The following is an 18,374-nucleotide window of genomic DNA, read 5'->3' as shown; positions in this document are numbered from 1 at the left end:
GTAGCAAGAAGTATGATATTGTTTCTCGTTCCATGTCCTTGCTGACACCACTATTGAGTTCGTCTGGCTTCAATGGCTCATAGTTGACTTAAATGCTCCATAGCCCACTGGAACTCCCCTATATTGTGATAATCACAATGCTTATTCACATTGTTTATAACAATGTCTTCCATAAACACAACAAGCACATTAAAATCGACTACCACATCACTCGTCATCATCTCAAAAAACGCAATCTATTGTTGTATTCCATTTCCTTAACCGACCAACCTGTTGATATCTTCACCAAGACTCACCCACCTAGTCATCTTTGAGATCTTATATCTAAACTCTAGTTGGTTTCTTCCTTGCTACCTCAAATTTAAGGGGAGTGTTAGTATATATGTTAGTCTTGCCCATTGTGTTTGGGCCTAGTATACTGTACTTGTAGTACACTCATTTCACCTACTTCACACATACTATGCCTATATAAAACTCTCTATTGTACAATGTTACACACAGAATATGCATCAATATACAAACTATTCTTAGACTCTCTCTCTCTATATTCTTATCGTTGGAAATGCACGATATAATTGAAGTTAAACATTAGAGTACAAAGGGAATATCAAAGGATGTGAAGGAATATGTATGTTGAGTAAATTAGATGGGCCATAATTCCACGTACCTTTGTAGAACAGATCACCCACTTGTCAGATCTTTTTCTTTGTTTACTTTACAAACTCCCCACAATCTCTACCATTCTTGAAGCACCTTCTTGTCACCGAAGAGGCTATCAGAGTCTTTTTGTAAATTCCACGCTTCAAGTTCTAGAGCATTGTTGATGGTGTCCCTAGAGAGAGCAATTAGAGAAATTGTACTTATATTTTTTGTTCTCACAATAGCTCTCTTAGTCTTCTCTAATCTGTCTGTTATAGGAGTATTCAAATTCAAGTAAGGATAAGTCCAATATCAAATGAGTGGTCCTAAAAACTCTTAACTATTTATCTTTAATCACTTCAATATTGATATTAACAACTCATATTAAAATCTTTTTTTTTTTTTCCCTTTTTCCAGAAGAGATTAGTTTAAATCTAAATTTAAATTTAAACTCATTACATAACCCATGCAGACGATCCAAGGGCCATGAATTATGGGTCGGATCTAAGTCAATTATTAACTGTGTAATAATCAAGGATGCTAATGCTTTTGAGAGGGGGGGAAAAAGTATGAGGAAAGAATGTCCAAACTACATTAATTTCAAAGGTAAAGGCATGAATACTACCTTGAGTGATTATGAGAGTTTGAATTCTGTAAATGGCAGTGATAGTGAAGGAAACTTCACTGCATTAACTGTATTAGCTCATCTTATTGGTGAGAACCCTAGAGAAAATTTTGTGGAAGTTGTTAAGGAAGTGTGCATTTGGCATGGGCTTAAAAAGCTAGTTTTTTTATTTATTTATTTTTTTTATATACTATTTATGGGTTCCATTGCATTTTTTGGTACTATTCATGAGTCCTACTGTACTATTTCAACTACCTTTTAGCTTTATCTATAATACTTTTAGCAAAAAGTTTTCAGTTTCAGCTAAATAAGTTGTTTCCAAACAGACACGAAGTCTCTGAGTCTGATAATGGTGAAGGATTAGAGGATGAATTTGGGTGCAATAGAGATCTTCAAATACCTTATAATGAGATTGTTATGGATTGTGGCAAGTATGAGAAAACTTCTGGAATTGCTCTTAAAAAATTTAGTAAAGTTGGGTGAAAAAATTTCTATAATAGAGTAGTTAGAGGTGGCTACAAAGGAGATTGAGCAGTTGAAGATTGATCTTGTAGGTGCTCTTGATAAAATCACACTTTTGGAGCAAGAAGTTGCTCAATCTAGAACTAAGTTGGATAGGATTAGCTTTAGGTTACACTAGTGAAGGTCCATCCAACCCATCTTCCTCTCAATCCTCTAGCTTAAAAGGAAAGATCAAATTTGCTCATCCGTCCTTGTTTCAATTCTAATTCTTTATATCATTAGACCATTCACATTGGGAATGGTATATGCCATATGTTGGTTCAATTTAGCATAAAAGCCCAAAACAACCTCTGCATCAGGACTTGTAAAAAGCTACTATTGCAAAAAAATTTGCAATTGTGCTACAGTGCAATTCTAAATGTAGAATTGCATTGTAGCTCAATTGTAAAACAAAATATAATATTTTATTCTAAATATCAGCTTTCTCTCTCATTCACACGACACAATCTCTCTTCTCTCTCTCTCCATCGCTGAGCTTCACCAAGCCTCTCTCTTCTCTGTCAAATTCACATGGTCTCTCATCTCTCTCTTGCCATCTCTGAGCTTCACCAAGCCGATTTACTCATCTCATAAACCCAACACTCTAGATAACTCTACCCATTTAACTCTTCACTCTATCACTCTCTCTTCAAACTGAGATTCTCAAGGGTTTTTGGGTTTGGGTTAAGATTTTGTTTGCAAAATCTCAAAACGAAGCTCCGTCGGTGATGGGTTTGGATAGGTGGGTCAGGTGATGGGTTTGGATAGGTGGATTGGTGTATCATGGGCCAGGTGGTGGCGTAGGATTGGATTGTGGAGATTGGTGGATTTTGGGTTTGGTATCGGCGTGGGTTTGGATCGGTTGTGGCTAGCGGGTTTGAATCGGCGCTAGGTTTTGGATTTTGGATTTGGGATCGGCATGGATCAATGGAGATTGGAGATTGTGGTGATTTTGTTTTTGGCTTGGTTTGATGGTGGGGTTTTGGCTTGGTTTGAACTGATGCTTTGATGGTTTTTTTTTTTCTTTTTAAATGTGGTTTTGGTTTTGGTTTGATGGTTCGGTGGGTGGTGCTGGGATATGTGGGGATGACTGTGTGTTGAACTGTTTTGGTTTTATCTGTTGTAGCCAGTGCTAAAGGTTGAGGGAGAGAGAGGAAAAGGAAGAGAAAAAGAGAAATAGTAAAAAAAAGAAATAAAAAAGAATATTTAAATAAAATGGGGAAAAAAATAGAGTTTTGGGATGTTGGGTGTATTATAAGATGGTATAGTATAATTGATAAAATAGCTTTTTGAGATGGTAAAATAAGATGGGATGCAATTTTTGGATGTGAATGCTCTTAGTGGACATTCATGCGCACATCTGACATTGCATTTACATACATTGTGCATCCTAAAACTTAGTTGGATAGGATTAGCTTAGGTTACACTGGTGAAGGTCCATCCAACCCATCTTCCTCTCAATAGGAAAGATCAAATTTGCTCCTCCGTCCTTGTTTCAATTCTTTATATCATTAGTGGACATTGATGCACATCCTACATTGCATTTGCATACACTATGCATCGCATCTCATTTAGATTTATTTAGTCCTTAGTTCCTTTTTCCATAGTTTTGTTTGTTTTTTAAGTTTTGATTAAAAAAAAATAGAAAATTTGAAATCTTTCTAAAATAGAGTTAGCTTTGTGAAATCCATTTTTAGTCGTGCATTCTTACAATGGCGTAGTGCATTTGTGAAGCTAGCTAGCATATGTATGCATAAATAAGTTTGAGTGAGTATTGTGGCCCTTAAGTGAGTGATTAGCGGCAATCGGTCATGCGACCTACTTGTAAATATTGAGAATTTTGATGAAATACTAGACACTCTAATGAGAAATGCATAAATGAGTACTTACAGCTAATTTTTCTGATCTTCAAAAATTATCCTCCTGCATATAGAAAAGTCGGATCTCATAAGATTTTTTTCTTTTTTTGAGAAACAAACACACACAAGAGAGAAAGGGAAAGAAGTTCTAAGACAAAGACACATAAAAGGAGTAAATATGAATAATTAAGCATGAACTTAAATATAAGATTCAAATGTGGTGTACTTTAATTTTGTTTAAAAAAAATGTAGAATTCTTTTAATAAGGACAAACAGTAAGGGGGATTCATCATTCATACGATGTAACTCATTAGAGGATTGTGTCTATCAAACCTTAGTGATATTTTGTGTGTACATTATGTGCTGGTTTCTTGTATGGCATTTAGCCATCTCACTATTTCTTTTGTAACAACTTGCTTTAAGTGTTTAAATTTACACACTACTTGCAAGTCCTAAGTGTAATCAATGCCTAATTTCTATTATGGTTCAAATAGCACTTGCTCAAACTTTGTTTAAACATGCTTATCTCCTTATGAAAGAACCCAAAAGATGTTTTGTTCTTTTTTTTTGGTGGCAAGTCTTTAGAGTGTTTTTCTTGAGAAAAATAGGGTCTTTTTAATTTTTTAAGAGCATTTGCATTAAAAAATTGATTGGTGTCTTGGTCTGATAATAAAGAGTTATTATCAGAAGCGGACACCATAAATTGAATTCTCTCTAAAATGGAAAAAAGAAAAAAAGAAGAAAAGCATTTGCATCAATCAATACAAAATAGAAACATGTATCAATTTTACACATTCAAAATCATCCATATCAATCAATCAAGTTAAAAAAGTGTAAATTTGCAAAATTGTTAAAATAACTGTGTAAATTTACACTAACATTATTCATTTTGCATATAATTTTTTTATTCATTTTTAACGCATTTCGAGGTTGAAGGAAGAAAGTGAACAATGATTATTGTGTGAAAAAAGAAAAATAATTAAAAAATTAAGAAAAATTGATATTTTAATAAAATATAATGTAAAAATGTGGAGAGTTTTGAAGGGCAAATATGTGTTTGACTCTAAATTAAAAAGCCAGCTTATTTTACTATATATCTTATTTTTCTACTATTTATGGATCCTATACTTTTTAGTATTATTCACAAGTCCACTGTATTATTTCAGCTAACTTTTACCTTTATCTATAATACTTTCAACAAAAAATATTCAGTTTCAGCAAAATAAGAGAATCCAAAACAGAAAAAATGTAAAATAAAAATTCTTACTTAAAATAGACCGATTTTTATTTTTTTTAACCGAATTTTGTTCCAAACCTCATTTAAACGGTTTTTACTCGACATTTGGGGTCAGTTTTGCCATTTTACTCGGTAGTGCGAAATTTCACCCCGCCCTCACCCTCAAGCTTCCAACCTGAAATTATTTCGAGATTACTGTATTCCTTTCAGGTTTTCCTTCATCATTGAGGTAATCTTACGCTATCCCATCTCATTTCACCATGTATTTCATCTAGTTTCAATCTGGGGCATGAAAATTGGGATTTTTTCACAAAGGTTGGATTTGTGTATAAAGTCCATCAAAATTTCTCTATTATATTGGTTGTCAACGATGGGGTTTGTTCCCCTTTGAAGCTTTGAAGGCTATTTGTGTGTAATTTGGACCATTTTCATGGGTGGTTGTTAGCTCATTCCTGGTTGCGTTGACTACGCACGCTAAATGTTCGACAAAATGCCCAAGTGAAATTTTGTCCAATAATCATCGCCTGTATAGCATGATTGTGTCGTAGACCTTGATTATGGCCTATCTACTAGGTATTTTATGGTATAAACCCTTCACACTTGCACTAGAATTTCCATACACATCATTGTGGAAATACCTTTTCTCAAGCATATTGGGATATCTCATGTAGGCGTTGTTCCATTGAGTCATGTCTCGATCTTCATTGCATATTTTCTCTAATTGTTTCCAGGATAATGGCTCCTAGCTCTAGCTCTAGCTCTAGTGCTTCCACTTCTCGCTTTGACAAGAACCAATTCATCATGTTTGAGCCTCAAATGCTTTCCATGAGTGTCATGGTCTATGTGAGATGCACCTTGAGCGTCCTATAGATTTTCCTGATCTAGGTAATACCTGAGCACCCCAAATGACACAACGAGTGCGACACCAGTATGGCACCCCAAATGAAGTGTCCGTGCTTCCTTTCCATTACTCACAATATCACCGAACCTACTCTCATGCTTATTCAATAATTTTTCTCTAATATCCATCTCATCACTAAGGAGGATTCTTTTCAATCTTTTGTCATGGAGTTAGTTTTAAGGTCAACCGGGATATTCATTTAAAGATAATATTCATTGTAGACTTCCTATTTTGTTCCAATAAATAGACTCAAGTCCCAATCCTTAATCATGAAGGAGCAAAGCTCTAACCTTGATAAACAAAGTATTGGAGGCTTTTGTAAAGGATCTAGATCAATTCATGACTCAAAAGTCCCCGAAAGTACTACTGATGAAGTCACTATTTTTTTTCCTCATTTGTTCATATCTCATAAAATACATGGAATGTTAAAATGGAAATTTTCTCATGTGAAAGTACACATCTGAAACTTCAATGTGCACAAATTTGGTACTAGTCGGAATTAAAATAAGTGAGATATCATATGACAATTGGTCCCAAAGTCCTAGAGAATCACTATAAAAACATTATTATATCTAGAGTTAAGGGAGGAATTTTGAAGAGGAAAAATTATTGAATGTGATTTTGCAAAAATATAAGTCACCCATTGTCCCCCCCCCCCCCCCCCCCAACACAAAAAAAAATTCCTCTAAGTTTAAAACTTTTAAAACTTTTCCAAGAGTTCTCATTGGTTTTCTATAAGCTTCTAAAAGTACCAAAGATTTTTGTAAGCCTTGTTCTTCTAGATTCGCGAAGCTTAATGTGATAAGTGCTCATTGATTAGTTCATTTAGTGAGCTATTTAGATCTTAGAGCTTTCAAGGAACTGGATATTTTACTTTCTAATTTTGATTTGAGATCTATGTGATTAGGAATTACTTTGTTACTTGTGTGTTTTGGTATTAACCGATTCTTTGGATGGTTTGTTTAATGATATTATTTGTTTTTTCTTTTGATTATATGGTGATGTAGGTAAAAATCACATGAGTCTCCATCTTAGGTTTTTGGGTTTTATAAATTTCCTGGCATGATCATATAGTTTGTTTTGAGATCTCAATATGTTCTAATATTTTTTATCAAATGTGAGATATGCAATGCTTTGTTAGATGTTAGGTTAGATCAAAACACAAATTTGAGGGTTTTCATATTTAATTTCATGTAACTATTTATGTTTTGGTTTTCATAATCATGTTTAGGACCCCCTAAACTTTTATGTTATTGCACTAAGACTCCTTTATCATTTATTTGTTTGCTAATGTAGTACATGAACTTGGATGGTGTACCAAATGCACCCCTTATGTTAGTTATTCTGTCAATTTTAACAATGAGATAAGGTGAGACTCTTTTGAGCCTTAAATTTTAGAAACAAATCTTTTTTGAAAATTTCCCGAGCATTATATTTAAGTTAAAAGACACTTTCCTTTATGCATAACAAATTGTCAACCAAGTTAAATATAGATAATAAAACCTAGTAGGGGATAGTCATCTATCAAAAAAAAAAAAAAAACCTAGTATGGGATTGTTGTTGTGGATATATATGTAGGTTCTAATTTATGAAGGATCTTACTTTGAAAGTTAAAGAATGAAGAGATAATAAAAAATAGAAAACTATGTTTTAACGACTTGCTTGAGCAAGCTTGAGGGCCACTCAAGCAAATGCTATAATGCCTTTAATCATTATTTTATTATTTTTGTGTCTTGGGAATTGTGATAAATAAAATTAGGTGTTTGAAAGGAGAGAGAAATAATAAAAAATGGGTGAAGAAATAATATTTAAATGAAATCAGATTTAGAGTAGAGAATTTGATATGGGTGTTTTGAAAATTGGTTAGCTAAGATAGAAAAAAATAGGTTCTTATCCTAAAATAAGGAGAAAAATTTAGAGATACTTAGAGTATAAACATTGGGGGTGCTAAAACACTCAAAATGCCATTTTAGCACCAAACAACAAAAAAGTGGCTCTATTTGGCATGCCACTTTGAAAAAAATTTGCAAAATTTTTTCACTATAGCAATGCTACTTTTTTTTGTTAATTAATTTATTCTCTCTCCTCACTCTCTCACTCGTACCTCTCTTTCCTCTCTCCAACTATCTTTCACAGTCTTTCTCATGCCTCTCTCTATTTTTCTCTGACTCATTCCTTATAGTTCTAGGCAGTGGATTTTGTGATGTGGGTTTGATGGTATGGATCTCAGTTTGTGATCTGGGTTTGATGGATCTCGGTGTTAGGTGGTGATGCGGTGATAACTATGGGTTGTGGTGGTGATTGTGGACTGTGGGTTTGGTGATATGGGTGCTAGGTTTACTTTGTGTGTTTTTTGTTGTCTCATATTTATTCGTTGAACTCATTTTTTCTTTGTGGGTTATGAGTTGGGGCAGCAATTTTGATTATGCAAAAATTTGAAATTGTTAAGTTGTTGGAGTTGGTTTATAAATTTAAGGTTACAATTGCACATTTTGTTTCTTCGGTTGTTTTGGCGATCGCTAAGAGCCTTGAGGTTAATAAGTATGACTTGTTGACGATTTAGATAGTGATGTCTGGTGCGATACCTATAGGGAAGGAGCTTGAGGATGCTATCAGAGCTAAACTTCCTAATGCCAAACTTGGATAGGTAAACTTCTTTTAATTCCTTTAATGCAGTGATGCTAGGATTGATGTAGTGGTGTTGGGTTTGGTGATGTTGGTTGTGGTAGATTTTGTGGTGTTGTGTTTGCTCTTTTACTTTTTTATTTTAATGGCTTGTATAATAAAATAGTATATAAGATGTAGGCTAAATTATGAAATGGTATATTAGAGCATTTGCACTGGGTCTTGATAACGGTATATGTTGGGGGATTTTAGCATCAAAGCACCAAAAGCATGCGTTATCCAATCTCTCAATTACAATTGTGCTACAGTACCATCATAAATTTATGATGGCAGTGTAGTACAATTGTAAACCATTATATATTATTTTATTCCCAAAATTAACAATTTCTTTGTCTCTCTCTTAACATTCTCTCATCCCCTTTCTCTTGCTAGAGCTCATCAATGCCAAACCTCTCTCTCTCTCTCTCTCTTCCCCGTTGCTTTAGTTCTATCTCTTGACCTCAATTGCTACTCTCTCTTGGTCGAACAAAAATCTCTCTCTAGTGGGTTTGATGAGTGTGTTTTATTGTGTGGTGGTGTTGGTTGGGTTGTGGGTCTTATTGTGTGGTGGTGTTGGGTGGCTGCGGTGGCGGTGGGTTTGATGAGTGTGGTTGTGGATCAGTGTGGATGGTAGTGATTTGCTATCGTATGTGGATCGGTGTGGATCATGGTGGTTTGGGGTTGAGGATTGTGGTGGTTTGGGTTTGAGGATTGTGGTGGATTGGTGTGGTGGTGGCATGGTGGGTCTAGGGCTGAGTTTCGGTGGTGGCTCTGGTGGGTCATGGTGGGTTGTGGTAGGTCTGGGGCTAAGGATCGTGGTGGTCAGTGAGGTGGGTCGTGGGTCGTGGTGGCATGGTGGGTCTGGGGCTAATTTCGATGGTGGGTCTGGGGTTGATTTCAATGGTGGTTTTGGGGTTGATTTCAGTGGTGGCTCTAGTGTTTGGTGGGTTTGCGTGGTGTTTCCAGCGGTGGCACTGTGATGTGGTAGTTATTGGTTGTGTTGTTGATGGTGGATCAATGGGTGGTGATTGGAATTTTTTGGGTGGATCAGTGGGTTGTTGTGTTGTTGATGGTTGGGTTGAGTTTTTGTGCTAGGTTTGTTTGGGGTTGGGGATGAGTTTCTGTGTTGGGGGTTTTGGGTCTTCATAGTAGTGATGGAGGTGATAAGTGGTTGAGAGAGAGAGAGAGAGAGAGAGAGAGAGAGAGAGATAGAGAGAGAGAGATATATTTTATTGTGTAAATTTATTATTTTAATGTGTTTTATAGAAAAATAAAAGTTGGGATGTTGAGTGTGTAATAAAATAGTATGGTATAATAGGAAAAGTAGCTTTTATGATGGTAAAATAGAATAGTTTGAAGATTGCGGATGTGAATGCTCTTAAAGTAGCAAAAATAGTAGTTTGGTATACTAAACTAACATTTGTTTAGCACACTAGATGCTAATAGCACTACCATTGGATGTGCTAAGTACTAAATTTTTAGCATTTAGCACATCAAACACAAAAAAAAGTCATTTCTCTTGGATGTGTCAAATGCCAAAAAAAATTGGTTTGAGTTACAATACCCTTCTACTAATAGAAGAGTACGACAACCATGCTATTTATTTTAATAATTTCTCTCTCCTTTCTTATATTGATCTCTCTCTCTTTTTGGAAAATCCTCCAATTTCTAAATCCTCTCTAGCAAATTCACCTCCTCCTCTCCAACCCAATTGTGATACCACTAGCCAACAACACAATCCCTACCACGCCTAAGCCTTGTTCCCCTCCAATTCCAATTGCATTGTCTTCTTCAAGCTCAACATAGCCACTAGATTCGTAGCAAGATCAATCAAGGAAGAAGTAAGGCAAAGGAATTCAATGATGGAGAGAAATGATTTGAAGTTGAGATTTCTGCAGCCACTATTTATGAGTTGAATATTTGTGAGTCTCGATTGGTGGCACTGAGATCAGTGGGTTTGTGGGTTGCAATATGGTGTTTTGTGCGATGGTTGCAGTGTGTTGGGTTTTTTAAGGCTGCGATCAATGGGTTGGTGGCATGTGATTTCATAGCAATCAGGTTGGAGGCAAGGAGGTTGGGTTTTTGCATTACACAAATTGTAGCTATAAAATTTTAGGTTTTTGCAAGTTGTGGGTTTTTAGGTTCGTTTGGATAGAACTTATTTTTTTGAAATTAAAAACTGAAAACTGAAAACACTGTAGCAAAATAATTTTTAAATGTGTGAATAGTACCGTATGACCCATTTTCAATGAAAAAGTGGCTGAAAAGTGAAGTTTATGGGATCCGTAAACAGTGCACGGATGCACTGTTCACTGCTGACTTGGTCAACAACTACGGTAGGGGAAAACGCAGACTTGTATCCAAACCCACACTTTGTATATCTACATTTGTAGAAGTTATGTTGATTTTGTGGGTTATTGAATTTGGGTTTTTTGTATTTGCAGAAATTTGATGGTGGTGGTGGTGGGGGGTTGTGGTTAGGGGTGTTCGCGGTGCAGTGCAGTGCGATTTTGGGTCATTTTTAGCTCTGCACTTTGCGGTGTGATTTAGTCACAATCACAACCGCATCGCACCTCACTTTTGCGGTCATATGTGCAGTGCGGTTTGGTGTGGTTTAGAGTTTAGCCAAAATCATAACCGTACCGCATTTCATTTTTTAGGTCACATGTGCGGTGCACGGTATAAGATACAGTTTGAATGGTTTGAAACCGGTATATTTTTCGAATTTTGGACTTTTCCTGCCTGGTCCAAGATTGATTTTTCCCTTTGTTTTGGGCCAAGTTTTAAATTATTGAACTAATTTTTCTTTATTTTGGGTTGGTTTTCCTAATCAACACTTGCTAAGGTTATTAAACTTTTTATTTTTGGACAACTAGGGTTATTAAACTATTAATAATTTATTTAATATTAAAAAATAAATATATTAATATATAGCAAGGGTGCGATGCAGTGTGATTTGTGTGGTTTTATTATTATAAAACCGCAAACTGCACTGCACCATGCGGTACAGTGCATTGTAACTTGCAAGTAGTTTAGGTGTGGTTTTTGCGGTTTGTGTAGTTTATGCGGTTTGGTGAACACCCCTAGTTATGGCTAACAAGTTACATGTAGGGTTGGTGGTGTGCATTTTTATTTTTTAATAATAAAAGGTATGTATTATTTTAATGGGAAATATTTAAAATAAGAGATGAGATGTAAGGAATAATGTTAAATACTATATTAAAATAAATAAAGTAATCTTTTGTTGTACTAAAAATATGATTTAAAAAAAAAAAAAAATCTGATACAGCGGCGCTAATACTCTTAAGACTTAAAAATTAAAAATGAAAAGTTTAGGTGATTTGTTAAAGTAGAAGATGAGATATAAGATATATCATTAAATATTATTCTAAAATAGATATATATATATATATATATAAATATAAACATATTTTAGTGCATTAAAAAGTTAATTTATTTATTTTAAAATTGTTGTATCACTCACTTTCCGTGACAGTCTAGACTATTCTGATATGACTTGTCAGTTCTGCAGGACCTAGGGTTGTGGTCCTTGACTTGACTAATGACAGTGACTGCAATCCCTTTAATATAGACCAGCTTTCTTGACTATTGGAGGGACGCGTACTGCAATTTAATCCTTTGAACTTGAAACGAAGTTTCGCAGGGCCTTTAGAAAAGGATGTATTAATTTATATTTAAAGAGTTAAAAGTACAATAGAAATGACTCCAATAAAGATAAAGATAAAGACTTTTAGCTTCTTCAATTGCCTGGAAAAGCAGTGGGAACAAATAAAAGGGGACGAGGTTTCTATTTTCTAACCCATAGCACACGGTTGGGGTCAAATTTACTAAAAGTCATTGCTGGATTAGCTCCCTCCTGTCGATGTCGATCTAGGTCCTGATCGTGCTACGTGCCTACGTCTATGATCTTAGCAACTCTACGACTATGAGAGCTGGATTATTGGTCTAAATTCGATCATCACAAAACCCAAAGTAGAGTTGTCCTTTCTCGTGTTGTTGTTTTTTTTCCTCTCCTCACTCCTCAGTTGTCACCTCCAATTAAAGTCATACGAATAAGAGTATTCATATTGATGCGACAACTTTTTTTTTTTTAACAACTTTTCGGTTGCTATTTTACCACTTTACGGTTTATTTAGATTATTATTGATTTTTTTTTTTTGGTTAAAAGTACACTAAATTATATTTATATTTTGAAAAATTTTAAAATGGTGAGAAAAAGTTAAAAAAAAAAAAGAGTAAAATTTTAAAAAATTGTACATAAAAATTAAAAGATAAAAGTTAATACTTAAAATTGATGTTAAACTCATCCTAAGACATCCAAAACCTACAAAATCTAGATTTGTATATTTCAAAAAATTTGTAATCTTGTTGATAGGTTGTAAAGAAAAAAAAGTCTTATGGAAAGAGTAACTTTTATTTTTATTAGGTATATATTATTTTATTGAATTGTATATAAAAAGTAATTCTTAATTATTTTCGTAGCATGAAAAATATTGCGACCTCCTCTCACATTTATAGTTCATTTATTAAATTAATGATGAGGTTCGCCATATATGTTAGAAGATGGAACACCATTTTCCATACTTCAGGAATACCTAAAAAATTTTCCTTCTCTTTGTGGTGTAGGATTGTGGATAGAAAATATATTGTTTTAATATGATGAAATGTGGAATAAAAAAAGAGAGATGTATGGTATGTTGTAAAAGTGATAATGTAAAATAAATAAAATGATTTTTGGTGATTAAAAAATCCTTCTAGTTTTTGTTGTTGCAGCAAAAACGGATGAAAATGCTCTAACGTGCTCATTTGGTATTATTGCAAGGAATAAAGTTTAAAAAAAAATTATTTATAGATAATATAGTATTTCAAATATATGACATCTTCTACTAAGACACTAATTAATTTTTAGTATAGGTTATAAGAGAAGACTGTTTTTACGATCTTGTCAATTTGATATCAGGTTATTTGACTTTTTGCAAAAAGTAAGTGAAAGTATAATGATACTTTAAAATTTAAAAATTTGTACATAAACAAAACAAGTTGAAAACTAAACAAAAAAAATTAGTGGCAAATATTTTTAAAAAATTGAAATTTATAAAGCATATATAATAAATTGTAGAGTTTTTTTATTTTTTTTCCTTAAAAGACTATAAGAGAGTTTTATAGGCTTAAAATTCTTTTTTTTTTCTTAATACCAAACTTTTTTTTTTTTTTTTTAATGCTAAAGTTTAGAGCTATTGTATGCTTTAGTGAGGTCAAGAAAGAGAGTATTTGGATAGAGGGAGGGGAGAGGGGGTATCTTACCCCTTATTTGGATGTTTTGGATAAAAAAGTGTGTGTTTTAGTGAAACTTATCTGAATGTTTTTAAAAAAGGGGCAGGATGATATTAATGCTCCATTGGTTTTGTTGGAACTGAAAATATTTTCAGTAAAGACATTTACAAGTGTTTGGTGTGACCTACAATGAAAAGGGGAAAAATATCATATCAAAACCTACCCGCCACCACAAGATTAGCACAATCCACCTTACCGCCCACCAAATTGGAGCAACTCGGTCCAACCAACCATCAAATTGACACTTGTTGACCTCGCCACCACTAGATCAGTCTAAAAACCAACTAGACCCATGGCCCTAACCACAGGATTGGTGCAACCTTAAGGGATCCACGACCCTAGCCACTAGATCATTGCCCTCAGCCACCAAATTAATGCTTCCCAACTACCATTAGCACCCCTCAACCGCTATTAGAGCCTCCCAATTGTGAATCAAAGCTTCGCCAACACAATTCACCAAAACCCAACCACCATTGAATCCTCCAACCACTATGAACTAGATTGTGGTGACCGTTGTGATTCAAGGCTATGTAGACCACCTTTGTGAGCAAATGAGGAAAAGGGTGGAGGGTGTACGAGGAGTTTTAAGGGTGGGGGGTTGTGCGAGCTCAATAGTCTGTAAACTATTTTGCCCAAGTTTTTATGTGTAAAACATTTTACAAAATTTTGTAAAGGGTTTTACGGTCAACTGAAATGTTTTTAGGTTTAACCAACATTTTACAACAAACAAACACCGCTATGTTTGTTTTGAAATAAAATATTTTCTAGAAAATGTTTTCTCATATTTAGGTGTTTGTTTATAAATTTGTAAAATATTTTTCCGTTGGCCGTAAAATCCTTTATAAGAAGTTGTAAAACATTTACCTTTAAAAATTTGATAAAACATTTTACAAAAATACACAATTGCTTTCCCTCACCCTCTCTGTTGGCTAGATCACCAGTTTGGTGGGTTGAGCATCTAGTGTTGGCAGTCTAATGTTCGAAGCCATTGCTCCGACGATTGGTGCCAGAGGTTTAGTCATCAAAGCCATCGTTTCGATGACCTGTGTTTGTGGTTTGATGGCTAGAGCTGCTACTTTGGAACTGGTTCCTACGATTTGTTGGCCAAAGTTGTTGTTTTGATAACCGATGTCGAGCTCTAGTCATCGTAGACGTTGTTCAGACGACTGGTGTTGGAGGTTTGATGACCAGAACTGTCGTTCTGACCACCGATGCTGGTGGTCTAGTTATCGGAGACATTACTCTGGCGATGGTTGCCAGAGTCATCGTTTCAACTATAGGTTTTGGTGATCTGATCACCAGACCTCTGGCTCCGCTAGTTGAGTTACCGATTTTGGTGGTTTGTTTGAAAAATTTTACTTGTCATACCAAATACCTAAAAATATTTTATATATAAAATCTTTTTCCTAAACATTTTACAATGAAACATGTGTTTTATCAATTTTATATCCTTTAGGAGAGAGAGAGAGAGAGAGAGAGAGAGAGAGAGAGGGGGGGGGGGGGGGGGTCATGTTCTAGTGTAGTACTATTATTTCCATCATTATTGTGGGAAATATGAACTTTTGTTTTTATTAGAGCATCTAAGATAGTACAAGTATAAGTGTTTTTTTAAAGTAAAAGTAAAAGTTAACGGGGCTAAGAGACTTTTTTTTTTTTTTTTTTTTTTAATGGGAAGGGGCTAAGAGACTTTACCATAATTGAAACCTACCAAGGAAAAGGAGCTTTAATACCATATTGAAGCATTCAAGCTAATACGTAGAGAGCCAACAAATATATATATATATATATATATATATATATATATATATCTAACAAAGTAAATTCTTAAATTATTTTTTATTTTTTGTGGTGGGGTCAGGGGTGTTAAGAATGGATGTATCAAGTTGCCGTATTCGCCTCTATACTTTTTGGAAGAGTATTGGACTAAAGCAGTAGAAAGAGTTGAAAAGGCCAATAAATAAACTTCCAACAATTAATTTTTATATAGCTTAGGCCTTATAAATTTGATCAAAAATAAAATGGAAGACAAAATAACAGTTCCACATATTCATGTCAATTGCGTTTAGGAAGATTAATAAAAATGGACAAAGTATATTAAGATTCTTTCTAATTTTTTTGGTTCAAATTAAATATTACAGATTTAAAAGTGTATTAAGTATTGCGTTTATTTTAAATTTTAAACGATGTAACACAATATGCATTGCCAAATCCAAAAAAATCAAATCTCTTCCATGGATAGAATCTGGTTCTTAAAATATCCTCGTATGTAAGTCTAATCAATACTCTTCCAATGAAGAAAAAAAAAAAATTGTTGGGTGAATATGATTTTATTCATGTTAATGCATTTAGGGTAGAAAAGGAATTTAAAAGTGCAGTAAGATGCCAGATAATGAAACTAGGATACAAATAAGGAGTGTATCGAATTTGATTGTGTTCTCTTACATTAATGCATAAAATAATGTGGAGGATATTACATACATACCTGGGAAAATGATTGAGACCGGAGAAGAAATACCCACGAAGGATCATCAGCTCTGAACTTATCCGATTGAACGAAGAAATCGAATCTGCCGGCCCCCTGGAATAAAGAAAAGATCTACTTGGAAAATCTAAGTGTGAAAACCATATATGTTGAAAGACTAGGAACAGCAACTTCGTAGTACCGATCTTATAGAAAGCTTAGTGAAGCAGATTCTGCATAAAAGGGCTTCAACTGCTACTAACAGTCTGTCGTCATTCAGAAAAAAGAAAAGAAAAAACAAACAGAAACAGCATCATGTCATCAACCACGCAGCTCTCATGAGTCATCACTGCCATTTTTTTTTATGAGTATCATCACTGCCATATTTTTTTATGAGTATCATCACTGCCATTCATATATTAATTTATATTGCTGTACATTATTTTGTTTGTGGTCTGGTGACGAGTTGACCCAATGAAATTTCCTGGAAAGAGAGACCGGTTCATACTATGGCATAAGCTTATTTTTAAATTTATTAGGTTAAATAAAAATGTTCTTTTACTCAAGTGTCTATTTGGAAACAATTTATTTAATTGAAATTAAAAACTTTCTGTTGAAAGTGATGTAGATAAAACTAAAAGATATTTGAAATAATATAATGAGACCTATAAATAGTTCCAAAAAATATAATGAGATCCATAAATACTAATAAAAATAAGTTGAATAATAAAAAATTTTGGTTTTTTAAGCCAATATTAAATGCATACTTAATTATTTTTTATTAAAAAAAAAAAAAGAAGCTAACTAGATTCTTGTGACTATGGCTTAAATGAACTAATCCGTTTATAAACAACTCAGGCTTAACTCAATAAAAAGCTCATTAATGTTTGTTTGTATATAAACAAGCCAAACTTTAACTTTAGTTTTAGACTTGTTTAATAAACAAGTTAAGCCTAAGCAAAAATAAAAAACTTGTTCATGAACAAAATTGAACATTAGGACATGATACAAAACAAGCTAAGTCTGACTCATTTAGGAGCTTGATAATAAGTTTGATAGATGAATTCATATATTTTTTAAACTTTAATTAAATAGAATTTGGGACTCACTCGACCAAATCAAATAGGCTTAATAATAAGTTTGATATAAGCTTGATAATGTACTTGTTTTAAATCTCAAACTCAAAAACCTAATATTGAGCTCAAGTTTGAGCTTGATATTGAGCTCAACCTTGGCTTAATTGATGAATCAAACCGAGTTGAGTGGAGTGGAACTCAAGCTTTTAAACTTTTTGACAAGCTCAAGCTTTAATATTATTTCATGGGAATATACATGAATTTCCATATCTATAAATACAGAAACATATAGAAAAATTAATCACATACGAGACAATCACATGACACAAGAAATTACGTGCTTCGACAATTTTCCGCATTCACTAAGTTGCAGTGATTTCATTATTTTCAAGGAACATATACAAGATGGGGCGGTACAATTTTTCTCTATAAAGAAACACACAAAAACCTCATCTAAAACAATGATATTTATATCCCACACAGTGGATACTATTGACCTAAGCCTTTTACCCATGGACTAAGTTTCAAAAAATCTCTCATTAAAACCGCAACACTTTTATATCGAGTCGAGTCATAATCCGGATAAAATACAACTAGACTCTAAATAGCTCAACAAATCTCCCACTTGGAGACTAGTTCAATCACCAACACTAGCCACATACCTCTAAACACAAGCTCTCATCACTGCAACTCATCATCATATCCTTAAGCTAGATGACCAACTCAAGCAATCACATCTTCAACTTCTCAATGGTGACACCCTTAATGAACATATCTGCCAGATTCTTAGATTCATAAATCTTTTCAGGTTTTAACAGATCATTTTGAAGAAGATAATGGATAAAATTGTATCTCATCTATATATGCTTCAACTTTGAATGAAAAGTCGAATTTTTACTAAGAAAAGTAGTAGTCTGGCTGTCAATATGTAGAATATCCTTCTCCAGCTTCTTACCAAATTCATCCAAGAAACTTTGTAGCCAAATCATGTCCTTCACAGCTTCAGTAGATATAATATTCTTAGCTTTTATAGTAGACAGATCAAAAATCTTCTAT

The 18,374-nt window shown here is 33.9% G+C and overlaps 1 protein-coding gene across 15 annotated transcripts in view; it reads right to left on the bottom strand.

Moving 5' to 3' along the window:
* Positions 1–16,426, bottom strand: part of LOC126714336 (calcium-transporting ATPase 8, plasma membrane-type-like) — a 73,946-nt gene extending 57,520 nt beyond the window's left edge. For 14 of the 15 annotated variants that reach the window (XM_050414439.1, XM_050414447.1, XM_050414433.1 and 11 more), the window contains exons 1-3: positions 16,264–16,426; positions 3,656–3,688; positions 668–908 (exon numbers count right to left, since the gene is read on the bottom strand). The gene's annotated coding sequence lies outside the window, so the exon portion shown is untranslated. The remainder of the gene's footprint in view (positions 1–667; positions 909–3,655; positions 3,689–16,263) is intronic. The other variant, XM_050414437.1, reaches the window with a different exon arrangement.
* Between the last annotated feature and the right edge of the window lie 1,948 nt (positions 16,427–18,374).

The sequence above is a fragment of the Quercus robur genome, chromosome 2, assembly GCF_932294415.1.
Source record: "Quercus robur chromosome 2, dhQueRobu3.1, whole genome shotgun sequence".
Lineage (NCBI taxonomy): Eukaryota > Viridiplantae > Streptophyta > Magnoliopsida > Fagales > Fagaceae > Quercus > Quercus robur.
This window is presented reverse-complemented; position numbering and strand designations above follow the sequence as displayed.